At 44.7% G+C, this 12,397-nt stretch overlaps 1 protein-coding gene across 1 annotated transcript in view; it reads right to left on the bottom strand.

Moving 5' to 3' along the window:
• XYLT1 (xylosyltransferase 1) overlaps window positions 1–12,397 on the bottom strand; it is a 376,528-nt gene that overhangs the window by 43,971 nt on the left and 320,160 nt on the right. The gene's annotated exons all lie outside the window — the stretch shown is intronic.

The raw sequence follows: 12,397 nt of genomic DNA, 5'->3' as shown, positions 1-12,397 counted from the left end.
TCCAGGGAAATATTTGAAACCTCATTTAATAAACCTACATTCTTAGCATTTTCTTTTCTGCATGAGCAGAACGCCTACCTCTAGACATTGGCTACTATGGAAAACAATGATATAATACATCTAAGTCCTAACGAAATTGATGATGGTGTAATGAATTGGTGATGACGATGATGCCGGCAGAGAACAGACTTAACTTGGCTGACATGTGCTTTTCATCTATGGGACAGTGTGGTTTTACCTAGCACCAGCTGAGTAACTTCGAAATGTTAAGGAGTCCTCTGTGAGTTTCAGTTTGTTCCCTGGTAAAATACAAGGGCTAGGTCCAGGTTGTTAAGTTACATCCCTAGAGGGGTCAGACAGATAATGGAAGCATGTGAAGGCAGGCTGAGTGTGAAAGAGCAAGGAGTGATGAAATTAGCAGAAAAGTGGAAAACATACATTCCGAAATGCACTTCAATTCTCTTCAAATAAAACGGTGTTTCTGGTTAAATAAAACATATCTCTAGGATGAATCCAGCCCATAAGCCACGGGCCCAGTCATAATCATCCTGGGTTAGGTAATTCCCAAGGCACTCTCCAGCTTTGATATTCTGTAAGTCACTTGGTTATACTCAGGAAAAGGGTGTGAGCCAAGCAATGTGTCTCATATGAATACATGGGAGCCCAGAGAAGACTGGCAACTTTCCTAAGGACACAGAGGACTCAACACAAGTGCAGAACCAACCAAAAGACCCAGGAGTCCAAAGTCATGGGTCTTGCTCTTTCTCCAACACATCTTTCCACATGCAGAATCCAAGCTCATTAGCAAAGTCATGTTCTTGCTGAAGAGGAATCCTCTCTGAGTCTTAGTTTCCCTTGGTAAAACACAAAGTTGGACTAGGTCTGGGTTGTAAAGTTAAATCCCTATAGGGGTCAGACAGATAATGAAAGACAGATAATCCAAGCTCATTAGCAAAGCCCTGTTCTTGCTGGGCAGGAACTCAGCAAAGATTTTTCCTAATACTCACAGTATCAACCCACTGAAATGTAAGTGAGCTCTAACTGGGCCATTAAAGGAAGCCCCTGAGTTTAGGAAAATAAAATCAGGCCTTGACTCTGGCTAGTGCTAATTATATAAAAATGTCCAGTTGGTGCAGTTAACCATGCTTGAAATTTTCAACTGTAGATAATTTGCATTCAAACTAACATGGTAACCAGACTGACTGTGAGAGGGACCAGAAATACAGGTGAGAGTGCTAGCAAAATTTTTCTTTCCATGCACCAGGTTTTTAATTTCATGTTCCATTATATGGGATAATAGCATCGTCTTGCAATTTTAATGTGATGTCTCGGACCATAATATCCAAATACAATATTTATGCAGTCATCTCCAAAATGAAATATTCATGGGACTGGGAGATGGGTCGCTGTATTTACTGCATTCAAAAACTGGTATGATGCAAATGCATGCTTTAGTTAACTATCAGTAAATAAAAACCACCAGTTCCCTAGGTCTCAGAAAAGTTTCTGGGGTCACAGGGTGAATGGGGACTTAGTTTTGGACTAGGACAAGGTGGCAGAGGCCCAGCAACTGGGTATCTACCCGACAGAGGCATCAGCTGTTTGGGCAGGGATTTGCTTTCTTGGTTCCCTGGGATTTGCTTTTTTGGTTCCCCATAACTTGAAAAGGTAAAATTGGAAGGTGAGGTAAGTCAGTGAACACCTGAGTGACTTTTTATCAAGTATGGCTCACCAACAAGGGCACATGGCTCTCTCACCTGAGGCATGGAATGCACATCTGCAGCACTAAGCCCAAAATACAAAAGGTGACCAGTGATGCCCTCTTCCTCTTCATCTCGCATTGAGTAGGTTACCTGGGGCAACTGGGGCAACAGGTGGCACTGGAGCAGACAGACACTGGGTGATGTAGGTACTAATCCTACCTCTGCATTCCCAGGCTAGGAAGTGTGGGCCTGGCTTCACCTCTCTGAATGCCAGTTTCCTCATCTGTAAGATGAGCCCATGACACCTGTCCTGACAGCCTCCTGAATCAGCTGCAAAAGTGTGATGGATGATACTCCTCAGAGGGCCTTGCAAAGTGTTTAGTAAGCGCTGTTCACCCAAGCAATGAACCGACTGAACCATCAATCCCTTCTTAGCAAATGATGACATCCCTCCCCCATACCTGGCACCCTCAATCCTCCTTTCATGCTTTGTCTTTCTCCATAGCACTTTCCACTTTCTGACACGATATACAAGGTATTTATTTAGTCTGTTTTCTCTTTCTCCTCACTAGATGTAAGTGGCAAGATGGCAGAGACTGCCGTCTATTTTTATTCACTGCTGTATCCCTACTGCTTAGATTGGTGCCTGCCATACAACTGGTGCCTAATAAATATTTACTAAACAAACGAATAAAGGAAAGCATAACAGCCATACCTGTTGGCCAATCAGGAAGTCACAGACATTCGTTAACTAGATACTGGATCCTTCTAACACACATTTGACAGAAAAGAAAATTGAAGCTCAGAAAAGTTACGTAACTTTCCCAAGGTCACTCAGCCAGAAGTCTAGAACGTGAATGCAGGTCTAGCTGGATCTAATGTAGGGTCCTAACTACTTTGCCATCTCTGATGCCCCAATTCACCAGAGTCCTGCCAAGATACAAACAAGTTTGTGACCTTCTAATGCTTGAAAAAGACAAGGCCCAGAAATGAGAGGGAACCAAAAGAAAAGGGCTTATTGTTGGCTTTGGGAGAATCTTTCTGCCAGACCCCTAGAAGAATCATTTGCATTCAGTTTTACTCCCTAGACTCTGAGGAAGGGGCATTCACCTTCCTGATACTTTTATCTATTAGCACACTATGGGAAAAAGTCACAGCTAAATATAATCCTACTGGGACATCTCAGGGACCAAATCTACTCAGCTGAGCATCAAAGTAAATCAGACAGAGGGTGGGAAGAAGTCCTGATTCTCCCTCATGAGAGAAGAGATCACTTAAGGGAGCATCTGTGGTCTTTGGAAATAACGTCCGAAAAGGTGTATGATAAAGAAGTTTCTCAATTCAGTCAATTCACTGACTACAATCCTGGTATATTCATTGAAAACGGAATTATTCTGGAATTGAGCTGTCCCACTGTAAGTTTCAGAAGGAAGAACTCTACTCTTCAAGTTTACAGCATGTTTAAGAAGGAATCTTCGCAAGTAGCTAATATAGCTAATTCTAGAAATTAAAAAAAAAAAACCACTGAGATCGAAAGTACAAATGATACATCCAAAGTCACACTGCCTAGAAAAAAATAAAATCTCCCCTTTTTCTGTTTTCGTGTCTGGTAATCTGTCATTCAATCTCATTTACTTTTTCAGCATTAGTACAACCTAAACATTTTAGTTAAAAAATAAAAGTCATGGAATACATTATACAGACCCACAAAGTATGACATCAGTCAGCAATGTTAACAGGCTCACATGTCACCTCCTAGGCTCTGAGGAATGGGCCGTTTACCTGCCTGAGATTTTTCTCTGTTGGCTCAAAGTCGCAACTAAATATTATTCTATTGGGATGCAGGGGCAAGATTTTGAGCGCTGGAGCAATTACTTTGTCCAAGTCCTGTGTCTTCTACTAACCTTAGGCAACTTTAATCATGTGGTGCTTTGGTTTCCCACATGGGAAATGGTGATCATAATACCTAATTCATAGGGCTGGTGTGATGATTCAAATGAGATTGTATATAGGGAGGACTCAGCACAGTGCTTAGCACATAGTAAGGGCTCCATAACGTTCATTACGATGCTTTATGCTTTTTTCCTCTGTCAAGGTAAATTTCTATCTGTCTTCCTGTCTCTTCTGGGACTTGGTAGACAGGAACATAGGACACCTCCTCGGCTAAGAAGAAACCCTTACGTCTTGCAAAGCAATGACCTTTCAGCACCAAGGACAGAAGTCTTTAATTGTGTAATAGCCATGGTTGTGGCGTGAAGGTGACAAGTGTCCTGACCATCCTTCTAATTCTGTCCAAGCTCTGGATGAGCTCGCGAGGTTTCAACTCACTCATTCTGGAGTTCGGCAGTTCCACAGGACCCTGCTAGCCATTTCTCTCAGACCCAGGGTAGGCTATGCCCCTTCTGGACCTGAGCTGGAGTCAGTCGCCATGCCTCTATCCTACAGTAGCTGGAAGAGCAAGAAGGGTTGGGGAATTCATTCCTTTAGCAGCTCTAGAGGGCACCTTGACATTCCAACCCTGCTCTAGGCACTGAGAATGCGGCTTTAAATAAGATGGACATCGCCCTTGCCCTTTTCTCTCTTCTAGAAGAGGCAAAAAGCATAAATAAAAACAGCTGCCATTTACTGAGCATATATTACATTATAGGCTCTGCTCTATGCACTTAATATATATTCTTTTGTTTAGAATTCACTGCAACCCCATGAGGGCTCATTTTACAAATGAAGGAACAGAGACACAGGAAGGTTAAATAAATTTCCCAAGACCCATGCAGCTGGTGAGTGGTGAGGATGGGATTCACGCCTTCCAAGTCCGCACTCTAAATAATCAGACATCGAGAAACACAAAACACAATATGTAATTACATGCTATATAGGAACAAAAAGGGGAGTAATGGTAGAAAATAAAGGGACAGGGACTTAATTTGTGGAGATCATTGGGGAAGCCTTCACAGAACAGGTGACATGCAAGCTCAAAGAGAAGGAATTAGTCCTCTAATGAGTTGTATGGAAGTGAGTGACAGAAATTGCAAGTGCAAGGGCCCTGTAGCTGATGGAAGGAAGCTACAGGGAAGTCCTTGGCTTCATGACCTCACTTCATAGTGGCCCACTTGATCTGATTGGTGGAAGGAATAGAGCACCCATAAGTCCATGCGGCATGGATATGGAGGGAAACTCTGTAGTCAGCACCCTTAGGGAGGCAGTGCAGCATGGTGGTTAAGCACCCTGACTTCTGGCTGGATGTGGTGGATAATGCCTGTGATCCCAGCACTTTGTGAGGCTGAGGTGGGTAGGTCACTTGAGCTCAAGAGTTCAAGACCAGCCTGGACAACATGGCAAAATTCCATCTCTGCTAGAACTACAAAAATTAGCTGGGTGTGGTAGTGGGCGCCTGTAATCTCAGCTACTCAGGAGGCTGAGGCACGAGAATTGCTTGAACCAGGGAGGAGGAAGCTGCAGTGAGCTGAGATTGCACCCCTGCACTCCAGCCTAGGTGATGGAGAGAGACTCTGTCTCAGAAATAAAAAGAACCCTGACTTTAGAGTCGTTCTGCTTGGGTTCAAGTCTGTGTCGCCACTTATGAGCTGTGTGTTATTTAATCTTCCCAGCCTCAGTGTCCCCATCTGGAAAGTGGGCATGATAATGACTGCATTTAGGTCACGGGGTTGTAGAAAGAATGAATATCTGTAAGGCGCTTAGGACAATCAGTGGCACACATACCAGCTGCCCTGTGTGGAAAAAGCTGACTTGGGTTTGACATTCAAGGAGGGAAGAAAAAGAAGCTCAAGACTCATTGGCCTGAATCTTGAGGCCAAAGGACCTAGGCTTGGTGGCTCCCATTCTTCCCAGAGTTCACATCTCTGAATCAGCTTGCACCTCCAAGCATCTAAAGGTCCGTTGAGGGCTAACTGCTTTTCCACATTTCATGTATTTTTTAAAAACATTGTTGACTGCCGTTTGTTCTGATTATAAAAGGAATGCCTAGCCTTCACAGATGGCTTGGAACATAAAAATTGCAAAGAAGAAAATAAAAAGCATACTCTACCTTTCAGAGATGACACTGGGAACGTATTTTCCCTGTAGCCTTCTGTCTAACTTCTTTGTGTATTGTTTGGAAGGAAGAAACGTTCCAAAGATGACCTAAAAACACAGGCTGAGGCCAGGGAGGGTATGTGTGTGCAGTTTTGTGTGGCTGCCTACATAATGCCAGGCTTTATTTTGACGTGGCTGCTATAATTGGATTAAATAAAGTGAACATGCAGACAGTCATAAACGCACCGGTTGGGTTTAAGGAAAGCAAAAGAGGAATGCAATCTGCTTTCCCTATTGGAGATGAGATATTAATTATCTCCTCACATCAATCATGAAGCTACAAGTCAGCCAGGAAGAGAGCTCTTTTCTCAATAAGCAAGCTGGCACCAAAGGGCCTCCCGAAAGCGGATTTGCCTGGAGGAGGTTCCTGGCCAGGCTCTCGACCGATGTGCCAACTTTTGGTTAAACATTTGCTTGTTTATACATCAAAGGAGGTTTGGGTCTGATGATTAGTTCAATGTCAGGGAAGGAGAGCTAGGAGGCAGCTCAGATGCCATCCCGGCCTCCAACAGAGGAGTGCTGCCTCTGGCAGTTGGGGTTCAGACTGGAGAAGACATAGAAACTTCTTTATACTACTTCTGACCTGGGGCTGGAATGTACCTGCCTAGCTTTTTTATATTTGAAATGATACCTGTTTCTCTTATTATGCATCGCCTTAGTTTAAGCATAATATCCATAAATCATGGGTTGGAGTGGCTAATTTTATAAATTTTTGTCGATGCATGTAAGGTCAATACTTAACTTTCATCGCATGCCTAATTATAAAGGACCCAAAAGAATCCCCCCCATCCCCGGTGGACATGAGAGTTATTGAACATAAGCATTACTGAACATTCTTGGCAGGGCGTGGTAGCTCACACTTGTAATCCCAGCACTTCAGGAGGTTGAGGCGGGCAGATCACAAGGTCAAGAGATTGAGGCCATCCTGGCCAACATGGTGAAACCCCGTCTCTACTAAAAAAATATAAAAATTGGCTGGGCGTGGTGATGCATGCCTATAGTCCCAGCTACTCGGGAGGCTGAGGCAGGAAAATTGCTTGAACCCAGGAGGCGGAGATTGCAGTGAGCCGAGATTGTGCACTCCAGCCTGGCGCCTGGTGATGGAGCAAAACTCTGTCTCAAAAAAGAAAAAAATTAGCTGGGCGTGGTGGCACATGCCTGTAGTCCCAGCTACTCGGGAGGCTGAGGCAGGAGTATCGCTTGAACCTGGGAAGCAGAGGTTGCAGTGAGCCAAGATTGCACCACTGCATTCCAACCTGGTAAGAGAGCGAGACTCCGTCTTAATAAACAGACAAAAAAGTGATTGAACATTTTGGTAACATCTTAATCTTTTGTATATTATCATCAAGATTCTTCTCACATCACCAACACCATCACCATCACTGCTACCACCACTGCCATTATAATCATTGTCAACAGGCACAACCAACTGTCCCACGGGTTGATCCATATGTTCATTCTGGCATCAACTCTATGGGATTGGTAATGATGATCATCATTCCCATTTTACAGATGAGAAAACTGATACACAGACAACTCATATAACTTGCCCAAGGTCACACACCGTGAGTGGGCATTAGAGCTGGCCCGTGAATCTTGACGATCTGGCTCCAGAGGCTGGATTCTTAACTGCTATGCTATGTGCTCTATGTTGCATCATATTTAAGAGCCCCCTTAATAGTTTGCTCTAAGCCAACTTTACTTCTTTTTAGAGACGTGATCTCTGTCACCCAGGCTGCAGCACAGTTGTGCAATCATAGCTCTCTGCAGCCTTGGACTCCTGGCCTTAAGTGATCCTCATATATCAGCCTCCCAATGTGTGAGCCACTGCGCCCAGCCTTTAAGCCAACTTTACATAGCTTCAACTGTTTTCTTTCGGTGTAGCCTTATTCAAAGCATAACATATCCATAAGTGAGAGGTTAGAGCAGCTAATTTTATAAATTTGTTGACACATAAGATCAACACCTAATTTTCATAGCATGCCCACTTATAAAGGACCCAAAAGAATCTCCTATGTCCCTGGTGGTACATAAAAACATTTTGGAAAATGCTGACCCTAGGAAGCAGGCGAAGGACCTGCCCCCACCTATGCAAAATGACAATTCTGTTTAAAGTCAGCAGGATTTTGTTCTTTTCTTTGGAGGGGTCGGGGGGATGGAGTCTCGCTCTGTCACCAGGCTGGAGTGGAGAGGCGCAATCTCAGCTCACTGCAACCTCTACCTTCCGGGTTCAAGTGATCCTCCTGCCTCAGCCTCCCGTGTACTTGGGACTATAGGTATGTGCCACTATGCCCAGCTAAGTTTTACATTTTTAGTAGAGATGAAGTTTCACCATGTTGGCCAGGATGGCCTCGCTCTCTTAACCTTGTGACCTGCCCGCCTCAGCCTCCCAAAGTGCTGTGATTACAGGCATGAGCCACTGTGCCCAGCCGGATTTTGCTCTTTCATCTGCATACCCCAAGAGCGTAAACCTGCAGGTCCTCTCAAATGCAGTCACTATGGAGTCATAAAAGAACACAGGCCTTAAAGGAGAATGGAACCAGGCTCCATCCCAGCTCTGTCATTCACTAGCTGTGGAGCCCTGAGTAAGATAAGGCAACTCTCAAATCTAGCTGTATTCATTTCTGAAATGGTGACACCTGCTAAATAAGGATGAGATGAGAAAATGTGCCTGGAGGGTGCCTGGCATTGGGCATCCCTGTGGTCAGTGAGTTTGCTCCATCTCCCCAGTTCCATCATCATGATTTGAACTTTATAAAGATAGAGAAACAGAGGCATGGGCAGGCAAAGCCATTTGCTGACATCCCATGGCTGTGGCATAGAAGAGGTGGCACTTCTGCCCAGGTGGCTGGACTCCAGCATCTATGCTCTTGCACTTCACACGCTATGTCCCAGGGACATCATGGGGCCCCTGGTGACCCTGAATGAAGTGGAGAAATTAGATCAACCAGGGAAAGAAAAGTCCCAGAAGAACCTCTAATTTTCACTTTCCAGCTCCCTGGAAGAGGCCTGTCCCCACACACTGAGACTTGAACAGACTTCTGAGATTGGAAAAACGTCTCTGATGCTTCCTGAGCAAAGGCCAGGGACTTGTGGGGACATTTCCAAAGACCCGATGATTCAGGTTGACAGTAAATGTTTGGGCACCTGCTTCTGCAAGCCCTGCTGAGGCTGCCTGGGAAGATGACAGTCGTGCTTCCTGTCTTTCAATCTATCTAGTGACTTGACTTTGGAGGAAAGCAAGGAGAGACAGTGCACACAACCCTCCCCTTCACTTAATTACAGAAACAATCAGGACCAATTTGGCAGCTATTAGAATACTAGTTTGCCTTTATGCCGTCTCTTCACAGTGGGAGCCAGAAGTCCAAATTGGCTGCTACAGGCTGGAGATGAAGACAGAAGGTCAACATTGCTTTAGGAGCCACGTGGATTAAAAACCGAGGCACCCCGTGGCCTGTTCTGTATTTCACTGCTTGCCTTCTTCCTCCCCATCTCTGTCTTTCAAGATCTCTGCCTCTGTCACCTCTTCTTTTACCAGGGCTGACCTGGATGCATGAACTACCAGAATGGGAAGGGAATTTGGAGACTTTCTCATTCAACCCCCTTGTTTTTCAAAGGGAGAAAATGAAGTCAAGAGAAGCAGGGTGGCTGCCTCAAAGTCACTGGTACATTGGAGGAAAGCAGGCCTACAACAGAGAGGGGCTTTACCTGCAGGAATTGGGAGCATGGACTCTCTGAACGCTTACTTGGGTGTGAGTCCTCCTCGCTGCTCTAGTGCTGTGAGTTTGAGCAAATTACTTCACCATTTGAATCTCAGTTCCCTTATCTACAAAAGGAGGCTAATATATTGCCAATAATCCCCACCCAGTGCCAGAAAATTGAATGAAGACAGAAAAACCAAACTAACAGAGAGTCGGGGCTTAATGATATCATCTGAGCAGCTTGATTTAGCCATACCTGAAGTCAGCCCTAATGTTTTAGTTCTCTGATCCAGTAATTTTCTTTACCTTTAGGCTAGTCTGACCTGGGTTTCTGTCATTTCCCACCAAAAGAGTTCTTCCTAACACAGCACCAGTGAGGGAACTTGAGCCAAGCCATGCCCAGCTCCGGTCACTTGGGAGAGACCACAGGGGTCTCTAGCTAGGCTCGATCTAGGCTCTAGCTAGGCTTATTCATGCGCAGGTGAGGCCACAGCTCACAAAGAGAAAAGTGACAGTGAATGGGATGATGGCTTGTTTTAGTATTAAATTAATGCTAAATTACTGTACTAAGTTCCTATAAATGGGAAAACCCAACTAGGGACTCATGTTTGAGAGTTACAACTTGTGAGCTAGTCTGTCCCGAGATCTCTGGGTTTTAGGGTCTTGGAGGGAGGTGTAAGTAACATTTCCTTAGCTTGAGACTTCTTTATCGTGTCCTGAGACATCTGGGTACCACCCGTCAATTACTGATGTACATCGATTATCCAAAATGTACTCAGGACACCTAGAGGCACAATTCAGGTCCATACTCCCAATTATTTCTTTCTCCTATGGGCAAGAATTGAGTTCTATGCTCATTGTAATGACAACACAATCACTGACATCACCATCATCATCACAGACATGTACTATGCCAAATGCTATATATGCAGCATCTCATTTAATCCTCTCCATGACCAAATGAGTATAGGTCTATTAATATTTTCATACAATACTATGACACCAGCTCGGAGAGGTTAAGTGACTCACCCAATGCAACACAGCGAGGACACAGTAGGTCAGAATTCCAAACCAGAAAGCATAACCTCACAGTCCCCGCTTTTAACTTGTGCTATACTCAGTTCCTAGCACAGTGCCTGACAAACAGTGCACAGAGAATAAATCCTGACTAGGCTGAAATAATACTACTATGGTGGATGTAATTCACACACAAGTTGGTACATTTATAATGGGATGGATCCTTTCTTGAGATGCGACTTTGTTTGCACAAATCACCTATTAGCTGCTACCTGGAGAAGAAGGAGGATTTTTCCTTCTCTACCTGAGGGCGGGGAACACCAATATCTGGGCCACTTCTGACAACTAACTACTTCCAAGGAATCCTTGCCCAGCCCTACCTTGCTCCTGTGGCTATAGGGCCAGAAAAACCTGGGTTCAAATTCTAGCATTTAACCAGCTGTATGATCATCAGAAATATCATGTAAACTCCAGAAGCTTGACAAATGGGGAGAGTAATTCTTACAGCTGCACTGCGTGGCTGTGAAAATAAATTTGGATCCTAATGAAAAGGGCCCACTTAGTAGGAACATAATACACAGTGGCCGTGATTCTTCTTGCTGATCCAGCCAGGCCTCTACGCTCAGTGGCCTGAATGTAGCAAACTAATCTGTGCTAATTTATAGCGCATCTTCAAATTCAGGTGCTGCAGAAAGGGGCCTCCTTTTAAATGTAAAGAAGGTAGGGTGTGAGTAGGGCAGAAACAATCTGTAAGTCATCAGCAGAATGAAATCAAAGTTTCAATTTAGAAAAATGATATAACACAAGGATTCTTGGGTTACTTCTTTTTCTTTCTTTCTTTCCTTTTTTTTTTTCCTGAGACAGAGTCTCACTCTGTCACCCAGGCTAGAGTGGAGTGGTGCAATCGCAGCTCACTGCAACCTCCGACTCCTGGGTTCAAGCGATTCTCCTGCCTCAGCCTCCCAAGTGTACAGGTGTGCACTACCACATCCAGCTAATTTTTGTATTTTTAGTAGAGACGGGGTTTCACCATGTTGGCCAGGATGGTCTCAAACTCCTGACCTCAGGTGACCCACCTGCCTCGGTCTCCCAAAGTACTGGGATTACAGGTGTACCTGCTTTTGTTCCTCTCCTGCTGTGGATAACTAGGAAAACTGAGTCACAGAGTCAGCCAAAACGACACCCCCACCAGCAGTGACAGAGAGGATTCCAAGCAGAGATTACAGAGATATGGTTGTAAGTCGGGCTGGGGAAGGGGGACAGGTGAGAACTAAGCAACCTAAGTAAGATCCAGGAAATAACTGCCATGAGAAAATCCAGGCACAGACTTAAGGGACCTTCAGACTTTTGAAGACTGGCTAGAAATCTGCATTTTCATAGGAAGTATTGCTGTTTTTAAATGGGGCTATTAATTTTCAAATGAAGCACCTGAATGAAAACAAGACAAAACAAAACACTCTGAGAGCTAAACCATGCACGTGAGCAACCTATAATTATCCCATACACTGCCAGGTTCAATGCTAGACAAAGACCCCAGGATGTCAGAACCACCCTGGACTGGTTTTCAATGGTGTTTTCTACTGGAATGGGGAAGCCTATCATGTGATCTCACCTACAGGGGGCGCTCAAGACCGTATCCCTTCCAGCTGATGGCTGGTCATGGAGACTTGGGCTCAGCTCAATGCTGAACTGTAGAGATGCCATTATTATTATAATTATTTTGACATTGTTCATTTTAAGTGAGAGAGGTGTGAGGGTTCTGGGTGCCTCCAACCCCTGCTGATGTATTGGTCACTGGTCAAGGAGTGAGGGGGACATAGTGCTGGGATCAGGACCCCTGGGTTCAAGTCAAGGCTGGCATGACATTCTTTCCCCCCAGGAGGT

This window comes from Callithrix jacchus, chromosome 12, assembly GCF_049354715.1.
Source record: "Callithrix jacchus isolate 240 chromosome 12, calJac240_pri, whole genome shotgun sequence".
Taxonomy (NCBI): Eukaryota; Metazoa; Chordata; class Mammalia; order Primates; family Cebidae; genus Callithrix; species Callithrix jacchus.
Note: the sequence above shows the minus strand (reverse complement) of the source record. Positions and strands in the feature narration are given on the sequence as shown.